The sequence below is a fragment of the Pelodiscus sinensis genome, chromosome 1 (assembly GCF_049634645.1).
Source record: "Pelodiscus sinensis isolate JC-2024 chromosome 1, ASM4963464v1, whole genome shotgun sequence".
Taxonomy (NCBI): Eukaryota; Metazoa; Chordata; order Testudines; family Trionychidae; genus Pelodiscus; species Pelodiscus sinensis.
The window spans coordinates 233,999,108-234,011,323 of NC_134711.1; the positions used below are offsets into that span (position 1 = coordinate 233,999,108).

A 12,216-nucleotide genomic window follows, 5' to 3' on the forward strand; every position below is an offset into this window, starting at 1 on the left:
TACATTTGCATCCCTAGCTTGAACTAGGGACCAAGTGTAGACGTACCCTGAGGATATATCTAGACTAGGGGTTTGTTTTTTTTCAAAAGGAGATATGCAAATTCAGTGCTAATTTGCAAATCTTCTTCTGATCGCTTTTTCAAAAGTGAGTTTTTCAAAAGTGAAAGTAGTCTGGATGTGGGTTTTTTTCAGAAAAAAACCTTTTTTGTAAAAAACCTCTTCCTTAAAAAAAAAAAAAAAAAAAAAAAAAAAAAGGAGGTTTATTCGGTTTTTTGAAAAAGGGTTTTTTTTTCCCTGAAAAAACCGCATCCAGACTACTTTCACTTTCAAAAAACCCACTTTTTAAAAAGCGATCCAAAGAAGATATGCAAATTAGCACCAAATTTGCATATCTCCTTTAAAAAAAAACCCCTAGTCTAGACGTATTCTAACAGGAAAAATTTGAAAAACAACAAATAATCTAGTGGCACCTTAAAGCCTAAATAGTTACAAGAGGCTGACAAGAATCATTAGCCCCTCCAATGTTTTGTTGGTAAGTTAAATCGTAGGATGTGGAAAGTAGTGCATGAGCCAGCCGATGTCTTTGTTCATACCATTTGCGTAAGAATTAAACTTATAAATGAAGTTAAGTTCCACTCCTTCTCTGTGTGTTTGGCTTTTGGAATTTGCCTGAAACAAAATGGTGACTTGGAGATCCATTAATGAGTGTCCAGGTAGATTAAAGTGTTCTCCGATAGGTGGTTGTGTGTTACCTTTTCAGATATCTGGTTTGTGTCCATTAATTCTTTCCTGTAGAGACTGTCCAATTTGGCCAATATACATGGCAGTGGGGCATTGATGGCATAGATCACATAAGTGCAGTGGTCCCCAATGCGGTGCCCGCGGGCGCCATGGCACCCGCCGGGGCATTTGTGTGTGCCCGCCGACAATCTGGGCCGGCCCCGCCCCCGGCACATGGCGCACTGGAGGCGCCGGCCCCCGGCGCACGACACGCACCGGCGCCTGGTGCGCGGCGCTCAGGCGGCCCCAGCCCCGGGGCACATGCGGGCGCGCAGCGCCGGTGCCAGCCCCAGGCATGCGGCTCGGGCGGTGGCGCCGGCCCCGGGCCTTTGGCACAAGACGCTCAGGCGGCCCCGGCCCTGGGGCACATGCCGGCGCCAGGTGCAAGGGCATCCCCACCTCTGGTGTGCCCCAGGATGCGCAGCCCCATCCCCGGGCGCCCGGCGCGTGAGTGGCCCCACCCCCCGGGCGCCCGGGAGCCTCTAAAGGTTGGGGACCACTGCATTAGTGGATGTGCAGTTAAATGAGCCTCTGATATGGTGGCTGATGTGGTTGGGTCTAGTGATGAAATCGCTGGTGTAGATGTGTAGGCAGAGTTGGCACCGGAGCTGATTGCAGGGCTGGGTTCCTGGATGATTATGATGGAGGTGTGCTGCATGGTTATTGGAAAGAATTTGTTTGAGATTCGGGAGTTGTTTGTAAGTGAGGATTGGCTTTTCCCCTATGGCCTTTGAGAATGAGGGGCCATTTTCCAGGATAGGTTGTAGATTGTTGATAATGTGTTGGAGGGGTTTAAGTTGTGGACTGTAGGTGATGACAAGTGGAATTCTGTTGTTTTCTCTTTTTGGCCTGTCTAATAGAGGTATATAAAATCATAACAGATATAGAGAAAGTGAATAAGGAAAAGTTATTTACTTGTTCACATAACGTAAAAACTAGGGGGCACCAAATGAAATTAATAGGAAGCAAACAAACAAAAGGAAGTTTTTCTTCACTCAGCGCACAGTCAACCTGTGGAACTCCTTGCCAGAGGATGTTGTGAAGACCAGGATTTTAACAGGGTTCAAAAAGAAACTAGATAAATTCATAGTTAGGTCCATCAATACTTATTAGCCAGCATGGATAGCAATGCTGGCTCCTGCCACAGGGCTCCTTTCCTGTGCAGACGGGAACAGTCGCAGAGCTTAGGCTCTGACCCTGGCCCGGTGCAGACCCAGCCATGGCCCCATGCAACTGGGGAAAGTTGCAGGGCTTCGTCTCTGTCCCTGCACAGCCCTAGCTCTGGCCCCACACAGCCAAGGAAAGCAGTGGGGCTCCATCCCCATCCCCATCCCCATGCAGCCCTAGCCCAGCCCCACTCAGCCAGGAGAAGTTGCAGGGCTCTGGCCCCACCCCTGTGCTCCTGGGAGCTGCTGAAGGGCTCTGGTCCCAGTCCCAGGCAATCCTTAGACGGGTTGCTGATTCTGATGTCCCGCCCAGCTGGCTCTTCTCTCCTTAGGCTCCTGGGATCTCTGCTCTAGGAGCATCCATGGTTCTGCTGGACCACAGATGTTGCTGGACCAGAGAGTCCCGGATTTTGGAGGCACAACCTGTATGATATATTTCAGAGAGTTTGTCTGTTTTGTGTGTCTGTCTGTCTGTCTCCCAGCCGGAGGACAAACACCCTCTCCTGGCTATGCCCATTGCAGCAGCCATGGAGAGGTACATCTCACCTGGCCCCAAGCTGCTTCCGTGAGAGAGGTCTGGGGTTGTCCTCTCTCCCCAGGGCAGCCTGCGTACTGAACCCCCAATCCCAGCCCCACCCCAGAACAATGATTTAAATGAAGTAAAAACAAAACTTACTTGAGTTAAGGACCTGAGCAACACCAGATAAATCTTCTAGCAAGTTTAAAAAATAAATCTAAATTCACATTTAGGTATGTTTGTGGTTTTCCATCCATTACTAAATTTTCCCATTTAGCTTTTCAACTCTTGCATCCACATTTTAACCTGAATGGCATGTGGTATTCTGACATATTTAGGTGCCACAATGCTGTAATTCCCAGCAATCTTTATATATTTGTGTAGTACTTTTATCCTTGAAGTTCTTGATATATTGTTTAGTACTTTTATCCTTGAAGTTAAGTTGCCCTTAACTTTCTGGGGCAAATATATCATTCATAGTGTAATGGCATTTCACTAGAAAATGTATGAAGTACACACATAGGTGTTGTAATAAATGCACTTCATGCAACTCATAGAACTTGTGGTTATATTAAATCTAAGTTTCTGATTTTGGTGCTGATCAAAAGCTTGGCAGATATAGAGGATAGTTGGTCTGATTAAGGCTCTGTATAATATAAGCAGTGTTTTCTTATCTATCCACCCCTCCCCCCACAATTAGTCTCTGAAATACTTTTAAAGCAGGTTGCCCTTCCTTTGCTTTTATCTTTAATATAGGCTACACGATCATTCCAAAATAATTTCATAACATATCATAACACCTTTTAACTACATCTATTTGTTCTCCATGCAGATTCATTTTACATTCCTTTGCAACTCTCCTTTTTGGAAAGATGACTCCTTTCAGTTAGCAATGGAGAAACCCAGGTGGTTTTCCTGTCTGAAGTCTCTTGTAATGCTCTGTTGATTCTCTGTTCTTCCACTTCAGTATTCCTGCTCTTAACCAATAAAGCACAATCATCTGCAAATAGATGTAGCGATATCTATCCCCCCTGCAAATTCAGTTTGGAATATCACTTATAGTAATTTTAAGGTTGGGCTGATACCACCTCTCTGGGGTGTCCCATTTTTAGTATTAGATATACTGACTTAACTGTCCCAACTCTGACCTGCATAGTCCTTTTACTCAAAAGTTCTCTCATTCTTCCATCCATTTTCCCCCTATCCCTATTGTATCTGCTTTGTACATTCAACCTTCCTTCCGTAGCCTGACTTTTCTTGAAAAGTATATCATGAAACCTTTGAAACTTCCCTTCTGCCCTTTCTAAATCTGAAGTTACATCTAAGATGACCTTTTGCTGCAAAATGGTTTTGATTTCAACAAATTGGCATTTTCTGATGAAAGAAATTAATCAGAAATTTCCCAGCCAACTCCTATATGTATAATGTGTATATTTTATGACAATTTTAAGCTTGCACATGTCTCCAGTCCTTCCATTTATTGGGGAAAAATAGCAGAAGTTTATCATATCAATTATTGTATTGGAAGGACCCTAATCTGCACAATTATAAATGATTTCATCTTTCTGCACCTTGACTGGTATATTTTCTGCCTGACAATGCCAGCCGAGTGCAGGGGATAGTAGCAATATTTGTAAAATAGATTAACCTTTTTACTCTAGGAACAGTTATTCTGGCCTTAATATTCCAAGGTGCTAGGGATGCAGTTAACATGGCTCCTATCTCTCTCTCTCTCTCTTCCTAAGCTTTCTATTAATCTCCTACCTACTCTCTACCCTTCAGCCCCACTCCAGGAGTTTGCAAGCAACTCCTCATTGCAGTGGACCATAACCTGTGCTCCCAACATGCTGTATTAGCAACTTTCTTGCTGTTTTCTTTGGTATGGAGTCATTGTGGGCTCCCTCCTTATTCTACCCAATGATCAGCCACTGTTTCTTGTGTTGGCCACCTATCTCCTGATGCTTCTTTGTGAGAGTCCAGGGGTCAGACCCAGGAACAGGGGAGCTGAAGGAGAGTAGAAATCAGGAATGCAGAACAAGTAGAGTTTCCTATCTAGCTAGTGGCATTGTGGAATAAGATTTAGCTACCCCAGTTAGCCCCTCCTCTTCTCATCACAGCTCCCACTAAAGGCTCTGCCAATTGCTAGGAAACTGATTACCTCAGGCACAGTAGCCTCCCCAGGAATTGAAATGGGGGGGGATGTTCGAATTTACAGGGGGGGGGTGTCAGGGCCGATGAGGGGTGAGACCATGAGAGTGAAGGTGGGCTATATGGCACCACAGTTCACAAAACTGGGGGGTGGCGGGTTTTGGGGGGGTATACATTCTCATGGGGGGGGGGTGTAGGGAAATATCTGCTCAAGCAGGACACTAACATTCATTTGGAATTCAGCTTGTAATACTTATCACCAGAAGCATTGTGTCCATAATGTTTCTGTATCAGAGTAATACATTAAAGATGGATACAGTCTCAATTATGTGAGCTAGTTTCTGAGCAAAAAGGTCCTATAAAGCTATGACATTGTACAATTGCATTCAGCTTTCTTAGGGTATGTCTACACTACCCCGCTAGTTCGAACTAGCGGGGGTAATGTAGTCATCCGCAATTGCAAATGAAGCCCAGGATTTGAATTTCCCGGGCTTCATTTGCATAAAGCTGGATGGCGCCATTTTTAAATGCTGGCTAGTTTGAACCCCGTGCCACGCGGCTACACGCGGCACGGACTAGCTAGTTCACATTAGGCTTCTAATCCGAACTAGCTGTACTCCTCATGGAATTAGGAAGCCTAATCCGAACTAGCTAGTCCGTGCCACGTGTAGCCGCGCGGCACGGGGTTCGAACTAGCCGGCATTTAAAAATGGCGCCGGCCGGCTTTATGCAAATGAAGCCCGGGAAATTCAAATCCCGGGCTTCATTTGCAATTGCAGATGACTACATTACCCCCGCTAGTTCGAACTAGCGGGGTAGTGTAGACATACCCTTATAGAATTTGTTACCATAGAGATTTAAACCATTTAAAGCAGGGGTGGGGAACCTGTGACTCTTCCCCTCTCCTCCCCCCCATCCTCACCCCCAGCTTGCCTGGATCCAACCCCCAATCTCTCCAGCATTAGGGAGCCTGCACTAGCACCCACGCTATGCCCTCGTGCGGCTGGAGCACACAAAATCTACTTGCCTGGGGGTCAGTGGCCCCCAACCCAGAAAAGGTGTCCCACCTCTGATTTAAAGGAAAGTCGACTATTTACAGTGAATCAATGTGGAATGTTAAAATGAAATAACTACTTGTGAATTGCATCCGTGTCATGTGTCACGCTACAGTTATCACAAATAGCACTTTCATCTCAAATTTGCAAACAGTGAGGCTATTACATAAAGGACTGTACAGGATATTAACTTACAACAAAGGTAGCCCTGAAATACCCCATTGGAGGCTCCCTTTAACTTTTCCCATTCTCCACCTCCTCCATGTTTTAAAAGCTACATTTGTTTGGGTTTTATGGAAGTAAATTGTTAGTTTTCACAGACAGCTCAAACAAAATCATCCATTGACAAAATACAGTGGTTTTCACAAATGTTTTGAATGAACTGCTCTACCAGTTGCCTTGGAAAATTCAATCAGCAAAATAGCATTAGTCATTTGGCACTCATTCCTAGCATGCTATGTCACCCTGTGTGACTAGGATAAAACAGTATAATATTTTGGTCTAAATCCATCTTAAGTTGGCATTGAATCAACTAGCCAGCTTGTACCTAATATTCTGCTAAAGGTGACCTACCCAGGAAAATAAATTAGTTGTTGTGGTGTTTGCTTTCCAATTATATTTAAAAAGCCCTGGTTTGCTGGGAAGGGAGTATCTAGTTTTTCCTGTACTTTTTTAACCTTAGAAAGATCTTATACCTCCAGTCTGGTCTTTCATTGTTTTGCTGAAGGACATATTGGGGTTTCAGAAATGAAGCTGTCCACATTTGTAACTGAAAGACTAGTAGTGTTGGATCATTAACACAATTTGCATTTCTTTCACATATTTTAAGTAAGTGTTTGATTGGGTTTTGTTTAAAATTCTGGGATATTGTTGTTTTGTTGTTAACTAGTTTAACTAAAAACAATATCTCCTTTTACTTAACCACATTTAAAACATCCTGTTGTGCATAGGCTTTTCCAGTGTAATCAAGATCTGCAATTCTAGTTAAACAAAATGTTGGCACGGGAGGGACGGGAGAGAAGAAAATCTCATCCCCCCCATCCTTCATGGACTTCCCTTAATTACATAGGGTATGTCTACACTAGCCCCCTAGTTTGAATGAGGGAGGCTAATGTAGGCATTCGAACTTGCAAATGAAGCCCGAGATTTAAATATCCTGGGCTTTATTTGCATGTCCCCGTCCAGTCGCCATTTTTAAATGCCACTAGTCCGGACTAACTGCCCGTGGCTACACGCAGCAGTTAAACGGTAATTCAAACTAAGTCCATAGTTCGAATTACCTGTTACTCCTCCTGTAGCCGCAGGCAGTTAGTCTGGACTAGTGGCATTTAAAAATAGCAACCTGACAGAAACATGCAAATAAAGCCTGTGATATTTAAATCTCGGGCTTCATTTGCAAGTTCGAATGCCTACATTAGCCTCCCTAGTTCAAACTAGGGGGCTAGTGTAGACATATCCTTATATACTTCTGCTACAATTTTGACCAAACTGGCAAAAGGCCAAAGTCATAACATTTTGTTTCACTAAAATGCGCATATGTTATCAATATAATACAATACTATTATGTTCCCCCTGTAAGAGCCACGCTCATCCTCAGTAATGCTTTTTGGTAGTGTACTACCACAATGTGGTGGGAGAAGATTTTGACCCCAAATTCCATTCTTACTGAGAGGGAAAAAGTGTTCCTTACCATCTTACCCCTGCTCTTCAATACATGGAAGATTACATGTACCAAGTATGTGAAGTGGGGCTGGGTAGTAGTGTAATAAATTAAGCTCTATTATTACAATAGTGAGCATCACTAGGGGAACTCTTGAATCCTGACAAGGGGTCACTCTGGGTACATCTAAACTACATGCCTCCGTCGACGGAGGCATGTAGATTAGCCAGATCGCAGAGGGAAATGAAGCCGCGATTAAAATAATCGCGGCTTCATTTAAATTTAAATGGCTGCCCCGCTCTGCCGATCAGCTGTTTGTCGGCAGATCGGGGCAGTCTGGACGCGCCGCGCTGACAAAGAAGCCTTTCTTGATCGGCACAGGTATGCCTCGTGAAACCAGGTTTACCTGTGCCAATCAAGAAAGGCTTCTTTGTTGGCGCGGCGCGTCCAGACTGCCCCGATCTGCCGACAAACAGCTGATCGGCAGAGCGGGGCAGCCATTTAAATTTAAATGAAGCCGCAATTATTTTAATCGCGGCTTCATTTCCCTCTGCCGATCTGGCTAATCTACATGCCTCCGTCGACTGAGGCATGTAGTCTAGACACACCCTCTGAATCCAGCAGCTTTCTGCACATAAGTAACTTCTTTTGCAAGTAGCATTAACTTTTGTACCACTTCAGAGTGGAGGTTTTGCAGAGTTATGGACAGAGAAGCTAATAATAGCTTGGTTCCTGAGGGAACTGTGTGTGCAGCCTTGAACAGACAAGGCAGCTGCCAGCTTCATCCAGTGTGGCGGGGAAATGCAATAATGTACATTGTGAGTAATGATTTTATCTTCTTACAACTGTGTTTATTTGAATGCACATTAAGAACTATACTTACAATATGTTTGTAGATAGGTACCATCCATAAAAACCCTTAGCCAATTCCAGAAATGGGGGAGAGCACTGGGGACTACCAACAACTTTTGTCCAGATACATACAGGGCATCTATGGGCTTAATTCTCCTTTGCCCTGCACCCTGTGCAGTCATTGATCCAGGGAGTAAAACAACCATTCTTGTTATCTGAAAGTGCAGCTTTACACTCCTTTTGCACTGACATTAGTCTCTATACAAGGCAACAGTGAGCAGGGTCCTAAGGGCCTGAGCTAAGCCTCATCATACCGCTAAGGACTAGGGAATTACTATGGTTCCAACTTGACAAATGGGGACTGAGGCACAGAAAGATAAAGGGCCATATTCTCATGTGGGAAGTACCTGCCCCCACAAGCATGGCTATTGACATAACTGGCACTGCTCACTCATTCTGAATAAGGGACACAGAATAGGGCTTTAAGGGTGTGTATACACTGTGATTAACGTCTTCCCCACCATGCCAGTTGAGTCAGGCTTTCAGGGCTCAGGTTAAGGGACTGTTTAATTGTACTGTAGACACTATAGTAGGGCAGGAGTCTGGGCTCTAAAGCTTGCTAGATAGCAGGGTCCCAAAGCTCAGCCTGCACTGGAACATCTATGCCTCAAATTAAACCCTGAGCCCCGCAATCCCACGTCAGCTGGCACAGGCCAGCAGTGAGTGTCCCTTTGTACCATAGGCATACCCTAAATATCTTGTCTGACATTACAGAGGTAGTTTGTGGCAAAGCCTGGAATTTAATCTATGTCTCTTAAGGGCCCAATCAGGTGTTGAGAGGGTAGATTCATAAAGGGGTTTAGGTGACAATGCTGATTGAGTGTCTCGGCACCTAAATATTATAGCCTAGAAAACATCACAGGAACACCACAGTGATTCACGAAGCCAATGCTCCCTAGTCAATGAATGTCGGGAGACAGGAGTCTAAGAATCTGGTCCACACAAGCCAGCACATGAGGCAGAGAGCTGCCTGAGCTCATCAGTGGGAGATGCTAATGACAGATGTGTCCTAAGCCTTGACTTTTTTGACATAGGTGCCTAAGACCAGGCTGCAGGGATTATTTGCATGATCTACTAGTAAACAAACTAGGGAAAGACAATCTAGAAGGGAAACTATAAGGCAGGCACATGACTGGTAGGAAAACCATTCATAGGGAGTACTTATTAGGGTTCACAGTCAAGCCAGAAAGGCATATCAAGTGGAGTCCCACAAAGATCATTCTGGGTCTGGTTCTCCTCTGTATCTTCATCAGTGATTTAGAGATAATGGCATAGGGTACACTTATATAGTTTGCAGATGACACCAAGCTGGGAGGGGTTGCAAGTGCTTTGGAAGATAGGATTAAATTTTCAAATGATCTGGGCAAACTGCAGAAAAGGTCTGAAGAAAACAGGATGAAATTCCATAAGTACAAACGCATAGTACTCCACGTAAGAAGGACCAATCAGTTTTATACATACAAAAAGGGAAATGACTGCCTAGGGAGGAGTACTGCAGAAATGAACCAGCAGGTCATAGTTGATCACAAGCTAAATATAAGTCAACCATTTAACACTGTTGCAAAAAAAAAAAAAATAAAAAAAAAAAAAAAAAAGAGCAAATATTCTGGGATGTATTAGCAGGAGTGTTAATAGCAAGATACAAGAATCAATTCTACTGTTCTACTTTGTGCTGATTAAGCATAACTATAACATTGTGTCTAGTTCTCAGTGCAACATTTCTGGAAAGATGGGGACAAATTAGAGAGAAGAGCAACAAGAGTGATCAAAGGTCTAGAAAACGTGACCTATGAGGGAAGATTGAAAGAACTGGGATTGTTTAGTTTGGAAAAGAGAAGACTGAGAGGTGACATGAACACATCTTATTCTCTTTAACCTCGGAGGACAAGACAAGAAGCAATGGGCTTAAATTGCAGCAAGAGTGGTTTAGATTGGACATTAGGAAAATCTTCCTCTCAGGGTGGTTAAGCACTGGAATAAATTGCCCAGGGAGGTTGTGAAATCTCCACCATTGGAGATTTGTAAGAGCAGGTTAGAAAAACACCTGTCAGGGTGGTCTAGATAATGCTTAATCCTGCTATGAGTGCACGGACTGGACTAGATTGTGGTCCCTTCCAGTCTTCTGATTTTATGAGGTGCCAATCCCTGCAGGTGCCCCTCTCCAGGAGATAGGCATCTTAGGTGCTTATGACACTTCTTGGGCAAGTTATTTAGGCAGGTGCCTGCCTCCCACACGAAAGCAGAAGCCCATTTTATAACTATTAGACCAGTGGTTAGAGCACTCACCTGGGATGTGGGTGACTCAGGTTCAGTTCTTTTATCTGCCTGAGGGAAAGAGGGTTTGAGAGGCGAGGTGCATTAACCTGTGAACTATGGGATATTCTGATGTGAGGCTCCCTCACTCTCTCCAGTTGAAACTATTCAACTTTGGATAAGTAAGTAGTAGAGGAACAGGGAATTGGACCTGGGTTCTCCCACCTAGATGCCCAAACCACTCAGATATACAATCATATTCACTCTCATATAGAAAAGTAACTAAGGTGCCAAGAAGAATTTTTATCCTGAGCTTTTAGGCACTGAGTGAGTTCAGGCATCAACAGGGGTCAGTGGACGCTTTATAGATCACACTGGGAATATAAAACTAGAACATGAACACCAAAACTCCAGGTTTAGGGACCTAAATATAAGGTTTGAAACCTAAGTATCTTTGTGTCTCCAGCCCATCCTCCCTAAGAGCTTCATACAAATTCTCAAAATAGCTATGGCCAGCCAACCACCATCACACACTAAGTTTTATTGCCCAGTTCCAGATGTTTTCCATTTTAATTGTATTATATGACACTAGAAAATTTACCTGGTATTGCTTAAGTCCAGGGCAGGGGGCTGGTGGTTTGGGGGGTGCAGGAGTCTGGGAAAGAGCAAGGGCTTGGGGATGTGGGGGGCCAGGTCATTGGGCCAGAGGTGTGGAAGGTATAGGAGTCAGGGTTTGGGGTGAGGAGTGCAGGAGTCAGAGTAAGGAATGGGGGATCAGAGGAGAGAGTAGGGGTGCAGGAGTTAGGGGAGGAAATGGGGGCAGTTCAGGGTGGCAGGGGCTGTACTACCCAGCCTGTGGCTGCTGTGCAGCTCTCCAGGTTTGTCGGGGGGGGGGGGGGGGAAGACATGTTTGCTTTCTGTCCCCCTGCAGTCATTCTGGGGTATAACTGTCCCCTTTGATTACTGCCCCCTTGTGGTCATTCTGCAGAATAACTGTCCCTGCTTTCACAATCCTCCCTTTCCATTTGATGAGAAACAATTGAATTCAATGCACATCCCGTTGCCCTGGCACAACCAAACCCTGACCTTGCTGTAAGTTGTAAGAGGAAGTTGCATACCAAATCTAGTGGCCTTAGCTCTTACTGTTTAGAAGGAGCGCTTGAACAGACTACACAGATGGACAGACAGACACACAAACTATCTCAAATGTATACTAGATTTCAGCAAATCATCAGCCCTAGATAAATACTTCAAAACTCATGAAATTATAAAGTCACCAGATCATGAACTTCTATAACTCTATGTTTGAATATAATTCTTCTGGTTGGTTTGGCTGGCTTTTTAACAATTTAGATAAGTAACAAGCAATGACAAATTGCATTTGAAATCACCAATTTCCGGTTGTTTTCCCTTCTTTGCACTGTCCAACGCAAATTATCAGATGAAAGGAGAGTTGCTGAGTAAAGATGTCGAGAACTTTCTTCTGACATAGTCCCATTACAGCTTGAAAGATAATTTAATTGAGTTAACTTTTCATTTTGGTGTTCTTCTGGAGAATTTCTTGTGGAGAACTAAATTAGAGACATGTCAGGTAAAGGTAACATTTTGAGTCCTCTAGCTACACTTTCAGGGGTTTTGGCTATTTATACATGATATTTACTTTTTTTTCCTAGTGGAGATAATTATGGATTATTGCCATTTTTTGTTTTGTCTCTGGAGCTGTTT

The 12,216-nt window shown here is 44.0% G+C and overlaps 1 protein-coding gene and 1 long non-coding RNA gene across 2 annotated transcripts in view; one reads left to right on the top strand and one right to left on the bottom strand.

Moving 5' to 3' along the window:
- Positions 1–12,216, bottom strand: part of UXS1 (UDP-glucuronate decarboxylase 1) — a 119,727-nt gene that overhangs the window by 98,609 nt on the left and 8,902 nt on the right. The gene's annotated exons all lie outside the window — the stretch shown is intronic.
- LOC142825737 (uncharacterized) overlaps positions 1–12,216 on the top strand; it is a 59,021-nt gene that overhangs the window by 1,048 nt on the left and 45,757 nt on the right. The window lies entirely within an intron of this gene.